We start from the raw sequence: 17,749 nt of genomic DNA, 5'->3' as shown, positions 1-17,749 counted from the left end.
AATTATTTAGATTTGTATTTATTGTAGGGTATGAAGATCAGAAAAGCTTAAACCTTAGCGTAGTTGTCTGTAATTGTATGATTTAGAATCATTGACCCTTTCCTTTGTCTGTTTCCTCTACAGAGAGACATGCTTGATATCAATCAAATCATGCGGGACCTGTCCAGTATGGTGCATGAGCAAGGGGACACCATCGGTGAGTGTGTGTGTGTGTGTGTGTGTGTGTGTGTGTGTATGTGTGAAAGGGGGGGTTACTTCTACCTAGGGTTTCACTGGTACCACAACCTCATGGTACATAATGATTCCATGATGTAGGACAAATATCCCCACAGTGAAGCTACCGTGGGGTAACGTAAATAGCTGACCATCACTTACTGATGATGCTTGCCCCAGCCAGGGGCAGTAATACTTCAGTCTCATAGGTCTACTAACTAATGTTACTGTAGCTACTTAACTTGCGTTGTCATACGCTGCTGTCGGCTTTTATTGTGAAAGGGCTGGTGAGCTGTGCTTATCAGTTCATTTTGCCTATAATTAATTACTCTGCATTTCTGATTTTGTGTCTTTAGTAGATTTTTCAAAATTCAGAAATACACTGCAATATATACGTTGAATATGAATTTGGAAATAATTGAATATAGCAAAGTGATGTATCTTTTTATGAATGAAAAAAGGCATCTGCCCAGACCCGTGCTACTTTGACTGGAACCGCACTGATAGTAACAATTTGGGTATTGTGCCAACGCTACTGTCATTCTATCTAAAGCAACACACAAACATTGAGTGAAACTATGTTTACCTACGTTAGGTTACCACGGCCCGGTGGGATTCAATCTAACAACCTTGGAGATGCTCACATAGCCCTCTCCCATCTGAACCACGCACATGCCACTAACATTTGCAATCCCTCTAAAATGTAACACAAACAAGCTTGTTGTTGATCCCACTCATCGTCCTGAGTGGACTGATTACCAGTATCAAGGGATATGCTTGAACGGCAGCCAACATGGCAACCTGACAACATGTTTTGAATTGTTTTTTTGATGGAAGAATTCTCTGACCACCCAGTGACTTGGCAAACAGACCGAAGTGAGGATCAACACGCAGGCATGGGTCGGACAGCGAAAGAAGCACACCCTGTTGTGAGAGAACAGGCACACGGAACACGTATAATTACTAAGACAGAGAGAAATGCACGGCATAGGATGTTAAGAGGTGCGTGCGTGTGTGTGTGTGTGTGTGTGTGTGTCTGGGAGCGTGTGTGTGTGTATGCGTGTGTGTAAGTGTGTGATTGTGTTCCAAGTGGAGGTATAGGCTTTTATTCTAATTGGTAGCACTGTCAGTGTCTCTTTGTCTGTCTTCTTCTATCAATCCAGTATATATGCCCTTTAAATACCCTTTAGGCTCAGGCTTCAAAATCACACACACACGCACACACACACACACACACACACACACAGACACACACACACACACACACACTCCAGACACACACACACTCTAGGACTCTATATTCATAATTAGGGCACTTAACATTTAGATCACTGAGTAATGTTCTGCATTATTGAGAATATTAAAACAAGTTGCCTTTTGTGAAAACTTCTCTCCCACTGTATTTTCTTAGGTAGAGCATAAATATAACATACTTGCCCTTTGAAGGAAAGGTTTCGAGTGCTTCTCCATTCTCTCAAGAGTAGGTAGAAAAGGCAAATATTTTGAATAGGTTGTTGCCCATAATTTGCTCACGTCAGTTAATATCGGTTGTGTACTTTAGTTTGCAAAGTCTCCCCAATCGCATGGTGTACCCCAACAGAGGGATGGGGTGGAGGTCGTCCCGCGATGCCAGACCTTCGAGATCTCCGCCTCCGAAAGTCTGGAGACACCTCCGTCGAAAATCTTCGCTAGAACAGCACTGAAAACCAAAAACCGACCCCACCAATCAGAACCACTGCCTACACCTCCAATAGGGGGAATCAAGTGGAGGATGAAAACAAAACATTCACTGCCTCATTAGGAACACGTTGGATTGGTCCTGCGATGCCATTTTTTTCAATCTCTCAAATTGTTTCCACCCACTTTTAGTGATGAAATCTAGACGAATGTCTTCAGTCTCTAGTTGAGCGCACTGTTTAGAGACTGACTTGTGAGTCTAGGGTGGAGGAAGAGGAGAGAGCTTGGTGGAGATGCTTGCGTAGCACGCTACAATAGCGACTGCACTTTCTGTGTCAACCTAGAGTCCATGGTGTTGACCTAAAGTTGATGGTAGTGTTTTATCAGGCAGTTGTAGAGAGCCTTTTCAGATATGGCCTCACAGCTTGGTTTGGTAAACTATCAGTCCAACTGAAGTCTAAGTTTGTCCGACTAACGCAAACTGCGTGGAAGATCATATGGGTAAAGAAGCATCCATCCCTGCAGTCTACCTACGAACAGGCGACCCAGAAAGATATTTACTGACCCCTCCCACGCTCTGTCCTCTGAGTACCAGCTACTGCCCTCTGGGAGGAGGGTCAGGGTTCTTCGCTGCAGACTAAATAGATAGAAGAATTCATTTATCCGTCAGTAACAATAGCAGCAAATGAAGTAGTGACAAGACCAGGGGAGACAAGGATACTTATTGTCCTTATAGGGGTATCTTCATATTGTAGGCCTATTTGTTTTTGCATTATCTCATGTGTGTATGGATGCACTAGGACACTTCTATGTAGGCTTCTTGAATTGCTGCAGCATGGGTGAAAGTCCACGACAAATTTTCCATTTCTGGAACATTCAAGTTGATCTTGATCTTGAACTTTAGCCTGGGCTGACTCTGTTCAGCTCATCACTTTAGGGAGGACAAAGCTGTCAAGGCACGAGTCCTGGACTCTGCTGCTGGACAGACTGAGCTCACATCCATTACAGCACATCAAATAATCACCCTCCCCTCCCCTCACATCTATAAATGGGGAAATAGCCCTCTTCCTTTGCAGTCTGAACACGACTGTGTGCATGTGCGTTCGTGCTTGTGTGTGTGTGTGTGTGTGTGTGTGTGTGCGTGTGCGTGTGTGTGTGTGTGTGTGTGTGTGTGTGTGCGTGTGTGTGTGTGTGTGTGTGTGTGTGTGTGTGTGCGGAACAAGCCGGATGTGAATAATCGGTTGTATATGGTTGCTATGATGGTAGTGTAGGAGTGTGTAGACTGGCTGAATTAGTCTTTTCACAGTGCGTTGCGGTCAAAGCGCGTTCTGGGCATCGAAACCCTGGGGGCCCCGGAACATGGGGGCCCCCCGCATCGTGACACACAGGACAAAACCTCATGGGTCCTGCTGCGGCCAACAGAGCCACACAGAGCCAGAACCACGCCAGACTGGAGGGATGGAGAGGAGGGGATGGGAGAGGAGAGGAGGGGAGAGGAGAGGAGAGGAGAGGAGAGGAGAGGAGAGGAGAGGAGAGGAGAGGAGAGGAGAGGAGAGGAGAGGAGAGGAGAGGAGAGGAGAGGAGAGGAGAGGAGAGGAGAGGAGAGGAGAGGAGAGGAGAGGAGAGGAGAGGAAGACGGCTAAAGAGGAAAGCAGACTATAAACGGTTCCAACTATATGTACAGTATGTCTCTGTCAGTAACATATATAGTGCTGGAGATACTATTCAGCCAACTCAGCACAGGAGATGGTCAAGCTAAACTAAATCGGTTTAACTCTAGTCTCTGCTTGCTAGTGCAGCCGTTACTATGGCTACAGGGTCACTTCCTGGTCATCAGGCGGTGTGCCAGACTGTGCGTCACCGTGCTGCGTGGGTCCTTTCTCCTTAATCACACAGCCGCCATTTCGGTCAAGTCTGCAAAGTCTGGTTGGGAGAATGCGGAAGTGTCCATTGACTCCGACGCCAAAATCAAGAAACAAAATATTCAAACTAACAGGCAGAATACACTATTGGAATTACAGTCCTCATATCATTGACAGACTGTTTTTCACTGACGTTGTTTTCGCGTTTGGAAATACCTGTGTCAAACATTCACATCGAATGAACAAGTGCCTGCAAAATGGATCCTACTCTCTAGGATGCTAAAGGAAGACAGAGGCGTGCCACTTCCTTCAAGCTCCTCTGGGGAATATGTAGGGGTGGGACCTATGCCCACCCTCCCATTGCTCTCTATAAAGCGCATTGCGTTGCCTCTGTGTATGAAATGCGCTATACAAATAAAGTTTGATTTGATTTGATTCAAGCTAATTGGGTTGTAAGAGATCCAGGTTGTGAGGTTCAGAGAGGCTACCTGCTCATCTTATTCCCTCATTTTATACCAAACACACAACACACACACACACACACACACACACACACACACACACACACACACACACACACACATACACATGAGCACCACCACTGCCACCAGGAACACGCCAGTGTTCAGCTCAGTTCAGTTGTCTGCTGATCTGCTCTCTCTCTCTCTAAATGTCCCCAGCTGCTGTTAGATATGTGTCTGTTTCTGCCAGCTCTCTCAGATGTGACGGAATCACTCCAGAACACTGACTTCACTATTAACAGAAGGGCACCCAGTGACCCTAGTGACAGAGAGAGAGAGAGAGAGAGAGAGAGAGAGAGAGAGAGAGAGAGAGAGAGAGAGAGAGAGAGAGAGCGAGCTTTGGCAATATTGTTCACCTGACATTCATGCCAATAACGAATATTGAATTGAATGAGAGCGAGAGATAGAGATAGAGAAAGGGTGGGGGAGTTCTTCAACAAGGTTCTTCTTTGCAGTGATGGGTGGTGAACCAAACATTTATTATTAATTGGGAAATTGAATAGGAATTGACTTTGACTTATTTTTCACTTGTTGCAATACCAGTGTGTGCACTGAATTAAGACAACTCATTTGGATTATTCCAAAAAAGTAATTTGTTCCTTCCAAACAAGTCCAAAAAGAACGTTTGTTCATGCAACATATGTGGTGACACTAAATCACTAAAGAAAGAAGAATATGATGAGAATGATGTTCATTTTGTAGCAGGCATTGACTGGACCAGAGATGGTGGCTTAAGGCACAACTGGCCAATTGTGTATCTAATCTCACCAAGGCCGTGTATCTCTAAGTCGTCTCTCTCTACCCTGCCCCTCCCCTACATGCTGACGTGTGCAACAGCAGATGACACAGTATGTGTACAGTAAACTGGTGCATCTGAACGATGTGCATCTGAACACACTTTGTCCCCCCCCCCATTCAAGGTGCAGGTGTGTGTGCTTGTGTGTGCTTGTGTGTGTGTGTGTGTGTGTGTGTGTGTGTGTGTGTGTGTGTGTGTGTGTGTGTGCGTGCGTGTGTGCATGTGTGTGCATGTGTGTGCATGTGTGTACGTGTGTGTGTGTCATTTTCCCAGAGGGACAAGGACACCCTGATGGCAACAGGAAGTGAATGGGAGATCACTCCAGCACAAGGCTCTCAGCGAAATGAGATTTGAATGTGACAGGTCATGGCGATGCGCAAGAGACGACCATGAAAATGCCTTGCTCAGTACTAACGAACAGGTGCAATCTGTACTGCAATCTGCACCTCTATCATATACAGTACAGTAGTACCTCTACTTAACTGTACAGGCCAATTTACCAGAATCTTGGTCTAGAACTAAACCACACCCTTTTTTTCGTTATTTTTTTTGTCTAAGATTACGACCAAATTGCGTACTTACATACTATATAGTATGACAAAAATTGACGTACTGTAGTATGTCCCAATACATAGTATGCCACATGCAGTATGGCAAACATACCAGGATGTCCAACTACATCCGGTCGTATTTTGCAGTATGCAAGCCAGCACCCTTTTTTTGCTATTCTGACCCACAATCCTGTGCTCAGCGGAAATAACAGTACGTCACGTGACGAGTCTCGCCGGAGGCGTTTTGATGAATCCCAGCTGATCTGATTTATTAAGAAAACAACACGATTGCAAAAGGACCTCAGGATAAATCAGAGTGGTTCATCTGACAGAAGTGAAACAGAAAAGTGTCGCGTGGTCTTATATTCAAGCAGTACACAGGTATGACGCTTCCAGAGATTTGATTGGCTAACCCATCCGTACACGTCGTAATAAATGGCATACGTCTTCAAAAATGGTCAAGAGTTCAGACACGTGATCTTAGAAAGGGCGGTAAATCTTGAATTGGTTTCAGGTAGGGACAATAGAACAATGGAAGGTTACTCTAGGCCAGACTGAAAGTCTGGGGTGTGTCCCCCCCTTGGAGATGCCTTCCTGTTGTAATGATAAATGACAGGGGTTTTTATCATTATAAAAGGTAGGGGACAGGGGTGTTTGGCAAGTGAAAGGTTGAGGGAGGTAGAGCGAAACTACAATTTCTATGACAATACTTTCTAGGGGCAGCTGTAGTACGCACCGGTAGTACAAAGTAGAGGTACGCAGCCATTGTTCCGTTTGTCTGAGGGAAACCAACCCTATGTTTGTTGCTGTCAAAGTGTCACTAGTATTGACAACGTCCATCTTTTCATTCCAGACAGCATCGAGGACTACATCCAGACCACCTCCTCCAACGTGGAGTCTGCCAATCAGGAGCTAGCGAAGGCCAGCCATCACCAGGTACGGTCGATCGCTCGCCGCTCGCCGCTCTCCCCTGGAGTCTTTGCTCAGTCATTAACGTTGATCCCATCTCCGTGCCGTTGTATGTCGAGTGTATGGAGTGACAGTAATGTGTGTGTTAAGTCAACTTCGGGAGCGGTAATAGAGCTAAATTCATTTCTATAGAGATTTCACACTGCGGATATTGAAGCGTACAGTCGTATGAGATCAATCAGGCAAACATAATTCAAAGGGCTTAGTAGTTTACTAGATTACTTTAACACATACCCTGCCGTGGGGGAGAACTCTAAAGATCCATATTTCAACAACGTTTGCCTTTGGGCTAAATCAATTGTATTATAAAAAAAGAGAAATAAAAGCAAAATGCGGTTTGGTTTATGAAGCACAGCAACCGAAGTGCAGCTCCAATTCCTATAAACAGATCTTTCTTCCTCAGACATAATGATAATAAGGTTTCAATTTAATATTACATGTTTATTGACTAAGGAAGAAAACGCATGAATGTGCAGCAGACTGTTAGACAGAAAGGAATATAGTTTGTTTCTATAGTTTGAGTGACTATAACATTTTCATATGGTTGCACATATTGAAGGGAAGTTTAATGGAATGCCATCCTGAAGTTCTTTTGCTCTACAAAATATTGGCAAGTAAAAGCATGGTATTGCCTTCCATCTTTCTAGCAGCTCGCTCTAATCGTTTGTGAGTTGAACTCACTAGTCAGAGTCAGTCTGCAGTGCGCAGCCTCCTGGCTATCTGAAATAATGTATTGACTAAAGTGTCATAGTGTTAATAAAGGGTGAAGCCATCTTCTTCTGCTGTGGAGGGAAGGAGCTTTGGAGCACCAGCAGTTACGGAGTTTATGACCCATATCTGCCTGCGCGAACCTACACACACACACACACACACACACGCACACACACACAGGCATACACACCTACACACACACACACACACACACAAACAGACATACACACCTACACACACACACACACCCAGACACACACACATCTACACACACACACACACACACACGCATACACACACACAAACACACACACACACACACACACACACACACACACACACAGACATACACACCTACACACACACACACACACCTACACACACTCTCTCTCTCTCACACACACACACACGCACTTGCACAAACAAACACACACACACCAAACAAAACACCGATGTTGAATAATGTGTACATACCACCGTGACCATGGTAATTTTAATTAATCACTTTGTCACCAGGCTGAGGGCGGACACAGTCAGAACTCGACTTCATCACAAGTTTGGGGCGCGTCCTTTTCCAGAGTATCCCCCACCCCCCCTCCCTTTTTCTGCCCTGCTCTACAAGTGAGTGAGCGAGCGGTCGGGCGAGCGGCAGCAGCTTTCCTGTTAATTGTCATTTCATTATCTGGAGGAGAGCTGAGCCGTGACCGGGCTCACGCTGAGCAATTTAACCCTCTGCCAAGCCAGGAGGACACCTCTGTCCCCCACCCAGCCAGGAGGACGCCTCTGTCCCCCACCCAGCCAGGAGGACGCCTCTGTCCCCCACCCAGCCAGGAGGACACCTCTGTCCCCCACCCAGCCAGGAGGACGCCTCTGTCCCCCACCCAGCCAGGAGGACGCCTCTGTCCCCCACCCAGCCAGGAGGACGCCTCTGTCCCCCACCCAGCCAGGAGGACGCCTCTGTCCCCCACCCAGCCAGGAGGACGCCTCTGTCCCCCACCCAGCCAGGAGGACGCCTCTGTCCCCCACCCAGCCAGGAGGACGCCTCTGTCCCCCACCCAGCCAGGAGGACGCCTCTGTCCCCCACCCAGCCAGGAGGACGCCTCTGTCCCCCACCCAGCCAGGAGGACGCCTCTGTCCCCCACCCAACCAGGAGGACGCCTCTGTCCCCCACCCAGTCAGGAAGACAGGAGGAGGGGAGAGACTTAGAGATGGGGGGGGGGGGACTGAGAGAAGGGGGGGGGCGGGGGACTGAGAGAAGGGGGGAGGAGAGACTGAGAGGGGGGAGAGACTTAGAGAAGGGGGGGGGGGACTGAGAGAAGGGGGGGGACTGAGAGAAGGGGGGGGGACTGAGAGAAGGGGGGGGGGAGACTTAGAGAAGGGGGGGGAGACTGAGAGAAGGGGGGGACTGAGAGAAGGGGGAGGAGAGACTGAAAGAAGGGGGGGGGACTGAGAGAAGGGGGGAGGAGAGACTGAGAGAGGGGGGGAGAGACTTAGAGAAGGGGGGAGGAGAGACTTAGAGAAGGGGGGGGAGACTGAGAGAAGGGGGGGGGAGAGACTGAGAGAAAGGGGGGGAGAGACTGAGAGAAGGGGGGGGAGACTGAGAGAAGGGGGGGGGACTGAGAGAAGGGGGAGGAGAGACAGAGAGGGGGGGGGGGGGGCTGAGAGAAGGGGGGAGGAGAGACTGAGGGAGATGCACTGAGGAGGAGGGGATTGGATAGATACAGAGAAAACGGAGGAAGGAGAGAGAGAGCAGGAGAGGGAGAAGGCACAATCGAGAGAGAGAGAGAGAGAGAGAGAGAGAGATAGTGGGAGAGAGTCAGGAGAGAGAGAGAGAGAGAGAGAGGCAGAAGATGGATAGAGAGAGAGAGAGTGGGGGAGAGGCAGGAGAGAGAGGCAGAAGATGAGAGAGAGAGAGCAACAGAGAGGCCTAGTTTAGAAGGAATGAAGCGATGTGCACACATCTTTATTAATATGGGCTGTACATGCACCGATGAACATCAGCGCCGATGGTCAATTAAAAGCGGGTGTCATTTCCCCACAGTGGCCCGCCATGTCAGGCGGCTTCACAACCAAAATAAATTGAATCTATAATCCATTATCTGGAGGCAGATTGCACCTCTCACACAGGGCTCTTCAAAACGCGTATGCGACTGATGTTGTATCTCAGCCCCATCCATGTTCAATGGACCAAGATGAACCCTGATTGTTTACTGCAATGCTATTATAAAGTCTGACATGGCTGCTAGAGCTTAGCTCGATCGTTTCATTATGTTGTTATACTCACTTCCAGTAGCATCTGAAATAGCTCAATGGCGTATTACATGTTTTTTCAGGTCGATGTGGTTATTTTTACCTTTGTTTATGCAGGGGGTCCATTGACACCAGGGTCTCTTTTTACATATTACAAATAAATAACCAGATAATTACCTAGATAATCACCTATATAAATAAGTGAAGGATAATTACATGATTGGGGGGGTATCCTTGAATGTATCCCTTCTCAGCATTGAAAATCAATCACCTGTCTGCATCTTGCATGTGAATATAATAATAATAATAATAATTATTATTATTATTATTATTATACACTTTATTTTTACAGCACTTTCAAAACAGTGTTACAAAGTGCTTTACAAACGAAATAAAGCAATTAAGATGACAAAAAAAAGCGATTGGGAGAGAAAGACAGTGAGGAAAGGGGATTGCTGAGACTAGGCTGGTTGAGTATGTCACTAAGAAATGCCTCCACAAGGATATCTGTGAAAAGGAAATTGAGTTATTGACCTGCGGTGATTGATCTCCATGGGTGTGTGTGTGTGTGTGTGTGTGTGTGTGTGTGTGTGTGTGTGTGTGTGTGTGTGTGTGTGTGTGTGTGTGGAGGGGGGGCGGTACTGTGTGTGTGTGTGTGAGGGGGGGGCGGTACTGTGTGTGTGTGTGAGGGGGGGCGGTATTGTGTGTGTGTGTGTGTGTGAGGGGGGGCGGTACTGTGTGTGTGTGTGAGGGGGGGCGGTACTGTGTGTGTGTGTGTGTGTGTGTGTGTGAGGGGGGGGCGGTACTGTGTGTGTGTGTGAGGGGGGGCGGTATTGTGTGTGTGTGTGTGTGTGTGAGGGGGGGCGGTACTGTGTGTGTGTGTGAGGGGGGGCGGTACTGTGTGTGTGTGTGTGTGTGTGTGTGAGGGGGGGCGGTACTGTGTGTGTGTGTGTGTGTGTGTGTATGCTCCAGCCCCTCTCCCTCCCTGACTGACGGCTGATGAGAAAGAGGCAATAGCGGACTTCCTCTACCGCCTCCAATAAAGTCACACGCAAGACGTCACGGTCACGCTCACCGAGCTGGCTCACGTCTCAGCAGCCGCGCAGAAGCTATTTTCTGGGCGGTGGGCTGGAGAGCCGGTCAGTTCTGGGCGGTGGGCTGGAGAGCCGGTCAGTTCCCGGGCCGGCGGCGACCTGCTAGGTTGAAGAAATGACGTGAGGCCACTCTGTGCCTTAAGTGTGGACTCCGGCCCTGGTGATAATCAGCGCAGAGCATCAAAAACGCCTCAGATGTTAAACTTTGAGGTGCGACTCCTTCAAACGAAGCCAATTCCAACTCCGTTATAGACCTTGAACGAAGCGGAACTGGCCTTAGTTAATTGACCGCGGTTTCATATTTACATAGTTTATTTCCATTCTCCGTGCACGGTGATATCAAACGGAGAAGAGAGAACATACAATTGCACTCAGGGCAAACGTACAGCTGCACATACTTAAGTAAACACGCGCGATTAGCTTCGGTCTCGCACAATATAAGCCGCTTTCATGCACACGCAGCCCTGAATGTGAAGCAGGGTACGACTAACGACGGGCCGAGATAGCAGACCTGGGCGGAGGGGACGCCGCAAGACTGCCAGAGCGCCCGCGCTGGGACCCGGTTTGGCTCGGTTTATTCACCTCGCCTTTTAAATATCATAATCAGGCTGACTGGGACTCTGGATTTTATGTAAATTGTGCATAAGCCGATTACAAGCGAGGCAGCGGCACTGCAAACGTTATTTATTTTATGGACTTCCAATTTTCCCCAGCAGATGTGATAAAGGAGGAGTAATATTATGTCAGTAGTCATTGCTTTGCATTGTTATTGTATTATGAAGACATTTTTCATGTCAGACAAGATGGCTTCCTATGGCTGTGCGAGGAGTTGGTCTTCGGCGTGAAAGAAACGACGGTGCGTTTGTGATCCAGGACAGTTTGTGAGGTAACGAACACAGACAGAGGTGCACTACACCAGAACCTCTCTGTAGTTTGCGAGAGGTTGTGAATTTCATGGATACCTTCGGACACGTCAACCAAATATCTCCAAGGGATGATGGACACCGAGCTCTCTCTCCTCCGGCAGAGTTCTGTTAATGCACATCCGACGTGACCTATGACCCCCGGAGAAACTGAAGGGTCCTGAATGTTGACACCACGCTGTGCAGAGCGGGCGGTCCGCTCCCCCGGACGCTTACTTTACATTCATACCCCGGTCCTCGTCCTTGACCACTGGGACAGACGTCAGCGCTGACAATGAGGATTCCTCTGACAATGACATCGCTGGATCAGGGCTGAGAGCCAGCGTCCACCTGAGAGAGAGAGAGAGAGAGAGAGAGAGAGAGAGGAGAGAGAGAGAGAGAGAGAGAGAGGGGGGGGGGGGATAAGGAGAGAGAGGGAGAGAGAGAGGGGGAGTGAGGAGAAGAGAGAATAAGGAGGGGGGAGATGAGGAGAGAGAGGAGGAGAGAGAGAGAGGGGCGGGATAAGGAGAGAGAGAGAAGCGAGAGAGGGAGTGAGACGGAGAGAGACGAAGAGAGAGAGGGAGGGGGGATAAGGAGAGAGAGAGAGAAGCAAGAGAGGGAGTGAGAAGGAGAGAGAGAGGGAGGGGGAGAGAGATAAGGAGAGAGGGAGAGAGAGAGAGGGGGAGTGAGGAGAGAGAAAGAGAGAGGGAGAGAGAGAGAGGGAGTGAGAAGGAGAGAGAGAGGCACACGAGATTTAGCGAGAGAGAGATATATATATAGAAAGATGGATGGCGAGTATAAAAGGTCGATGTCAGGCGAAAGGTTGAGTGTGGGCGGAGCAGAGCGCCCAGACAGGGAGAGGCGTGACCTGCACCTGAACCGCTGACCTCTTGCTTCCGGGTCATCATGGCTGGAGAGGCCAGCCTGGGATGGGCTGCTGACCGCTGGCACCAAGCACACATCCTGCGGAGGATTAAGACGCTGGCGTTAAGTCGCTTTTATGGCTTCCTAGTTCTCGCCCTCTCAGGCTGTCGCCTCCCACCCCCACCCCCCCCACCCTCACCCCCACACCTCACCCCCACACACACTCTCTCTTCTCCCTCTTCACGTGCCCCTGGTGCCTTCCCTGCCCATGGAACTATTCTGGTTTTAAAAATACAGCAACCCTCCTTTTCATCTAAACCCTTTTTTGTCCCCAACCCCCTTCCCTACATTATTTATTTCGCTGTTCTTCCTAAATAACAGCGCCGCCGGGCAGACGGCGAGGAAGGGAGAGACAGATGGAGAGAGAGAGAGAGAGAGAGAGAGAGAGGGGGGGGGGGGGGGGGGGGTAGAGAGAGAATCTCCGCACTGTCAGACTGTGAGCGGGGAGAGAGGGAGAGAGGGCGGGTGAGAAAGTTTAGAAGACGCAGTTTAGGAGGAAATGTGTGAGAGAAGCCGGTGAATCTGTGGTGGCCAGCTGCAAGAGAGGAGATAGGGGAGAAAGGCTTTTAATTCTCAATCCCTACAGAGCCTTTGAAAATTACCAATCTTCTTATCACAGACGCAGGGCTGCTTATGCAAATTGTTGTGGAGTGGAACGTTTAAACGGAAAATTACTCGACAGCAGTTTTTTTTTTTCCGCCCCCCCCCCCCCCTCTCGCTCTCTCTCCCTCTCTCTCTCCCCCTCTCTTTCCCTCTCTCTCCCTCTCTCTCTCTCCCCCCCTCTCTTTCCCCCTCTCTCTCTCTCTCTGTCTCTCCACATAGAATGCCTGTTTCGAGTCTCAGATAAGAAGATGAATTGCTCGCTCCGTGCTTTGAAGCGCGTCAGGATTTAAAGACTCCAGACCTGGCTCTAGTCTAACGGCGCTCTCGCCCGGCTTTGTAGCACAAAAACAGGGAGAGAAAAAAGGAAGAAAAAGGCATTCCCAAAGAACATCGATTCTCTGCTTCTGACCGTCCTTGGACACGTCACACCACCAACTGAGGAGACGAGGAGAGGGAACATACACCCCCCCCCCAGTCAGGGCTCCAAACATTTTCTTTTATCCTCGTCCATCAGCTGTTAACCTGAATCACTGCAATTCCAGACGTGTTTCATTTATCGCTAATGATACTGCGGTCGTAGCTGTACTGTACTCCATACTGTACCTCCACGTGAACTTGTCCACTTGTCTCCTCCTCACCCTGTGTCTCCGTCTGTGTGTTTCTGCCTCACAGAGACGTCTGAGGAAGAGGAAGTGCTACATGCTGGTAGCCGGAGGCCTCGTCATCACCGTGCTCATCATCATCATCGCCGTGTCGGCTAGGAAGTGAGACCCGCTGCGATGGTGAGGGCCTTGAACTATGTCTGACCTTCCTTCTGGCCGACTCTACTGACGAGGTTTAGTAGAGAGACCCACGGGCGCACGGGACGACAGCAAACCTACAGCCACAGAATGGAGGCTTTTCATTCTAGTGATGGTGATTGCGCCACTACACTGCATGTAGAGTTCATTCTGCCCTTGCATTGAAAGCGGACAATGTCTCAGCCATTTCAACATGTTTTCCCAATTAATTTTCCACACAAGCTCAACATTACACTATCACAAGATCTCGCAAGCCATGTTATGATCTGTCCAGCCCTCTTTATAGCCCAAATAGGTTACTTGTATTAGCATGTGTTGCTGTTAGATTTTACAGAATATCCTGTACAAAGTTCTCACTAATCTAATAGATGGCACTGTATTTACAATCAGTGCCAGATGTACTAGTAGTACTAGCTCTGTTACTGTAGTACCAGTCATAGGCGATTTTACCCTCTGAGAGTAGGGGGGGCAACATTTTGACGTGAGAAAAAAAACAAAACAGTTCTGCCGTCTCGTCCCATCTATTTACAAAGAATACCAGTTGTGAACAGTATGCTAATAAGAAATCCGTATGACAATTCAAAATGTACAACGCATCAAACTTCATCTAGACACCACGAGCATGTCAATATGACTTTATGACCGAGCACTAGGCCATACCCAACATCAAACTGCAACTGCCTGCTGGTGCTAGCTTCCTCGCCGATGGTGATGTTGCTAGTGCTAGTGCTAACTCCGATAGCCTCTGGAGCACTTCTGCATTCGATTGCACCTGCTGCGCTGTCATTTCGAGTGGTAGCTTCTTCATTAGCATTTCCAGATTTTATTTTATTTTATGAAGAAGTGGTAAATCATTTTTATAGCTCTTTTTGCCATTATGAGCAGGTTGGCTAGTTCTAGCTTGTTGAGCACTGAGCAGTACAGTCAGATCTCATTTTTTTCGACAGACAAGTGGTGCCATTAGTGGATTATGAATATATATATATTTTTAAAGGTAGCCTAGTTTAAGTAATAAATACACTTTTAAAATTAATGATGATCTAACACAAACTGGTACAAACCACAGTTATGAATTAAAAATTATTTTTTATTTTTTATTTTTTTAAGAATCTGAGCAGAGTTGGGCTGTCCAATCAGGGGGGGCACTTGCCCCCCCTGCCCCCCCTATAAAATCGCCAATGGTACCAGTTGTACTAGTAGTACTAACTCTATGTTACTGTAGTACCAGTAGTACTAGTAGTACTAGCTCTATGCTACTGTAGTACCAGTAGTACTAGTAGTACTAGTTATATGTTACTGTAGTACCAGTAGTACTAGCTCTATGCTAATGTAGTACGAGTAGTACTGTAGTATTTAAGCGCATTGTGTTGCATCTGTCTATGAAATGCGCTATAAAAATAAAGCTCTATGTTACTGTAGTACCAGTACTACTAGTAGTACTATCTCTATGCTACTGCAGTACCAGTAGTACTACAGTAGTTGTATGTTAATGTAGTACCAGTAGTACTACTAGTACTAGCTCTATGTTACTGTAGTACCAGTAGTACTACAGTAGTTGTATGTTAATGTAGTACCAGTAGTACTACTAGTACTAACTCTATGTTAGCGGTCATCAAACCTGTTCTCAAACAGTCTACTCTTGAAAAACAAGATCAAAAGCACAGACATGGAAAGCTACATTTGGAATCATATACAGAGAAAGTAAAAGATGACCTGTTCACCCGTTCACTTTTTCTCACCCGTTCACTTTTTCAGGCAAGGTCAGCCCTTGTGAGAGTAGCAGCTCTAGCAGCATTTCTCTGCCTGAGTGTTCATGTTCCTGGTGATTTCAACGCTTGATGTGTTTTCTTGCAAATGGTATTGATTGAAGTATTTCCTTCCATCTGGAAATCCTGTGGAAAAAAAAGTGATCTATTTATAGTACTCTACTTAAAATAGAAATAACAAATCGATTTCCCATTTCCTTCATCTCCGATTAGGCTACCCTTGAACAGAGCTGCAGGGTACCTGCTGGAGCCTCTGGACTCTCTATCTGGGGGGTGCTGGTTAGGCAGCAGCATTTAAAGTCACACTGAAATGAAAAAAGCATTCTGTCCCATTTTGGTTCACATAATTGGTCATAGTGTTCACCTATTCAACGATGTATGCCAAAATTTTTACGAAATTCTACTTTTGTTGTAATCGTATATCAAAGTATATAATTTCTTACTTCCTGGAAAACGATAGGTCACGTGCAATGACGACAACAGGTACCTTAGATTTTAGGCCAATAATCTCACAACATCCACCCGTCAATCAACGCTATCCTTCTATCGAATCTGTCTAAAGTTCTTAAAACCCGTCCACTTGTCAACGTTCCAATCAAATTCCTCTAAACGCATGTCCCACCCTCATAGCTTGTTTGCGTCGAAAATACGTCAAACTACGGAAGTTAGATGATCTCAAACGTCTGTTTCAGTGCGACTTTAAAGCTCAATGAGATCACTTTTTTATGGTTCAATATTCACCTTTACTTGCTATTAGTTTATGAATTGCCGTTAGCAAGACACCAAAAATATTTTTTGTGACATGAGACTGCATGAGACCCTGTGAATTTATTCATTATGAATTTCGGTGAACTGGCTAGTACACTGCCGGGAAAGTGGGAACGGAAGTGACACGTTTTGCGTGTCACAATATCAGGAAGACAACAAACACTTCGCCCTGCGAAACGAAATCTGCATGCACATAAAACAAAGAAGACCGGTATTTACCTGCATTGAAGACATCCTTCCAGAAAGTAGCTACAATCTTCCAATCCAGTCTGCGCCATGCGCGTTTGTTATCATTATTTCCCCATCATTACAGCAAGTGAGTGAGTGGGGGATTGTGGGAAGTGTGGTTCTTAAAATGCAGTGCCGATTTTATCACGACGTGTCGAGTTCTCATCTAGCTTTAAGCTTGCACTGGAAAAATCCACTCATATACAGTATATCATCAGTGCTCAACACCACATGAATGTTTCTAAAGCAGGTCACTGTATGTTTGTTTATTTATACATATTTATTTTTCATGCAATGTACAGCTAGAGTATGCGTGACGTAAATTAAGCACTTTACTGTACAATGGCCTCTAAAATGGCCTCTCATTCACCCATTCACATACACATGCACACACATTCACACACACACATATTCACACACCAATGGCAGCAGCTGTCATGCAAGGTGCTAGCCTGCTCATTGGGAGCAGTTTGGGCTTCAGTGTTCAAGGATGGTTCAATGTTCAAGAACACTTCGACATGTCGTCAGGCGGAGCCGGGATTCGAACCGACGACTCTACGATCGTTGGACGCCTCGCTCTACCTCCTGTTACAGCCACCCCTGATACTGTATAACAACCAACATGGACCCCTGACAAAACAACCAACATGGCAGGACATGTGGACAGTTTTGGTCTCTGTGAGACAGAGAGAGAACGAGAGAGAGAGATAGACAGAGAGAGATAGAGAGAGAGAGAGCGAGAGAGAGGGGGGGGGGGGGGGTCTTTAGCCTTGCCCATACGAGGGAAGAGTGCTGGCTTCACAGAGCAGCCTGGGTTCTTGCAGACGCCGGCATAAGCCTGGTAAAGTCAGCCAGCTCTTGTTCCAGAGGGGTTCCAAATAAATAAACAGGGTTTAAACACAAACCACATAAAGAGGGTTAGAACACAATTAAACATTTCAAGTCTGGATAAACAACACATTCCGTTTGCTTTTCATTGTGTTGGAATCTGTCATCTTTTCCACATTTGTTCATAGTCAATTATTATTGTTATTATTATTATTATTATTATTGTTGTTGTTGTTATTGTTATTTTATGTATTTTTTTAAACGGCACCATACTTTTTCTTTTTTT

Source organism: Borostomias antarcticus (genome assembly GCF_949987555.1).
Source record: "Borostomias antarcticus genome assembly, chromosome: 8".
NCBI classification, from domain to species: Eukaryota; Metazoa; Chordata; class Actinopteri; order Stomiiformes; family Stomiidae; genus Borostomias; species Borostomias antarcticus.
This window is presented reverse-complemented; position numbering follows the sequence as displayed.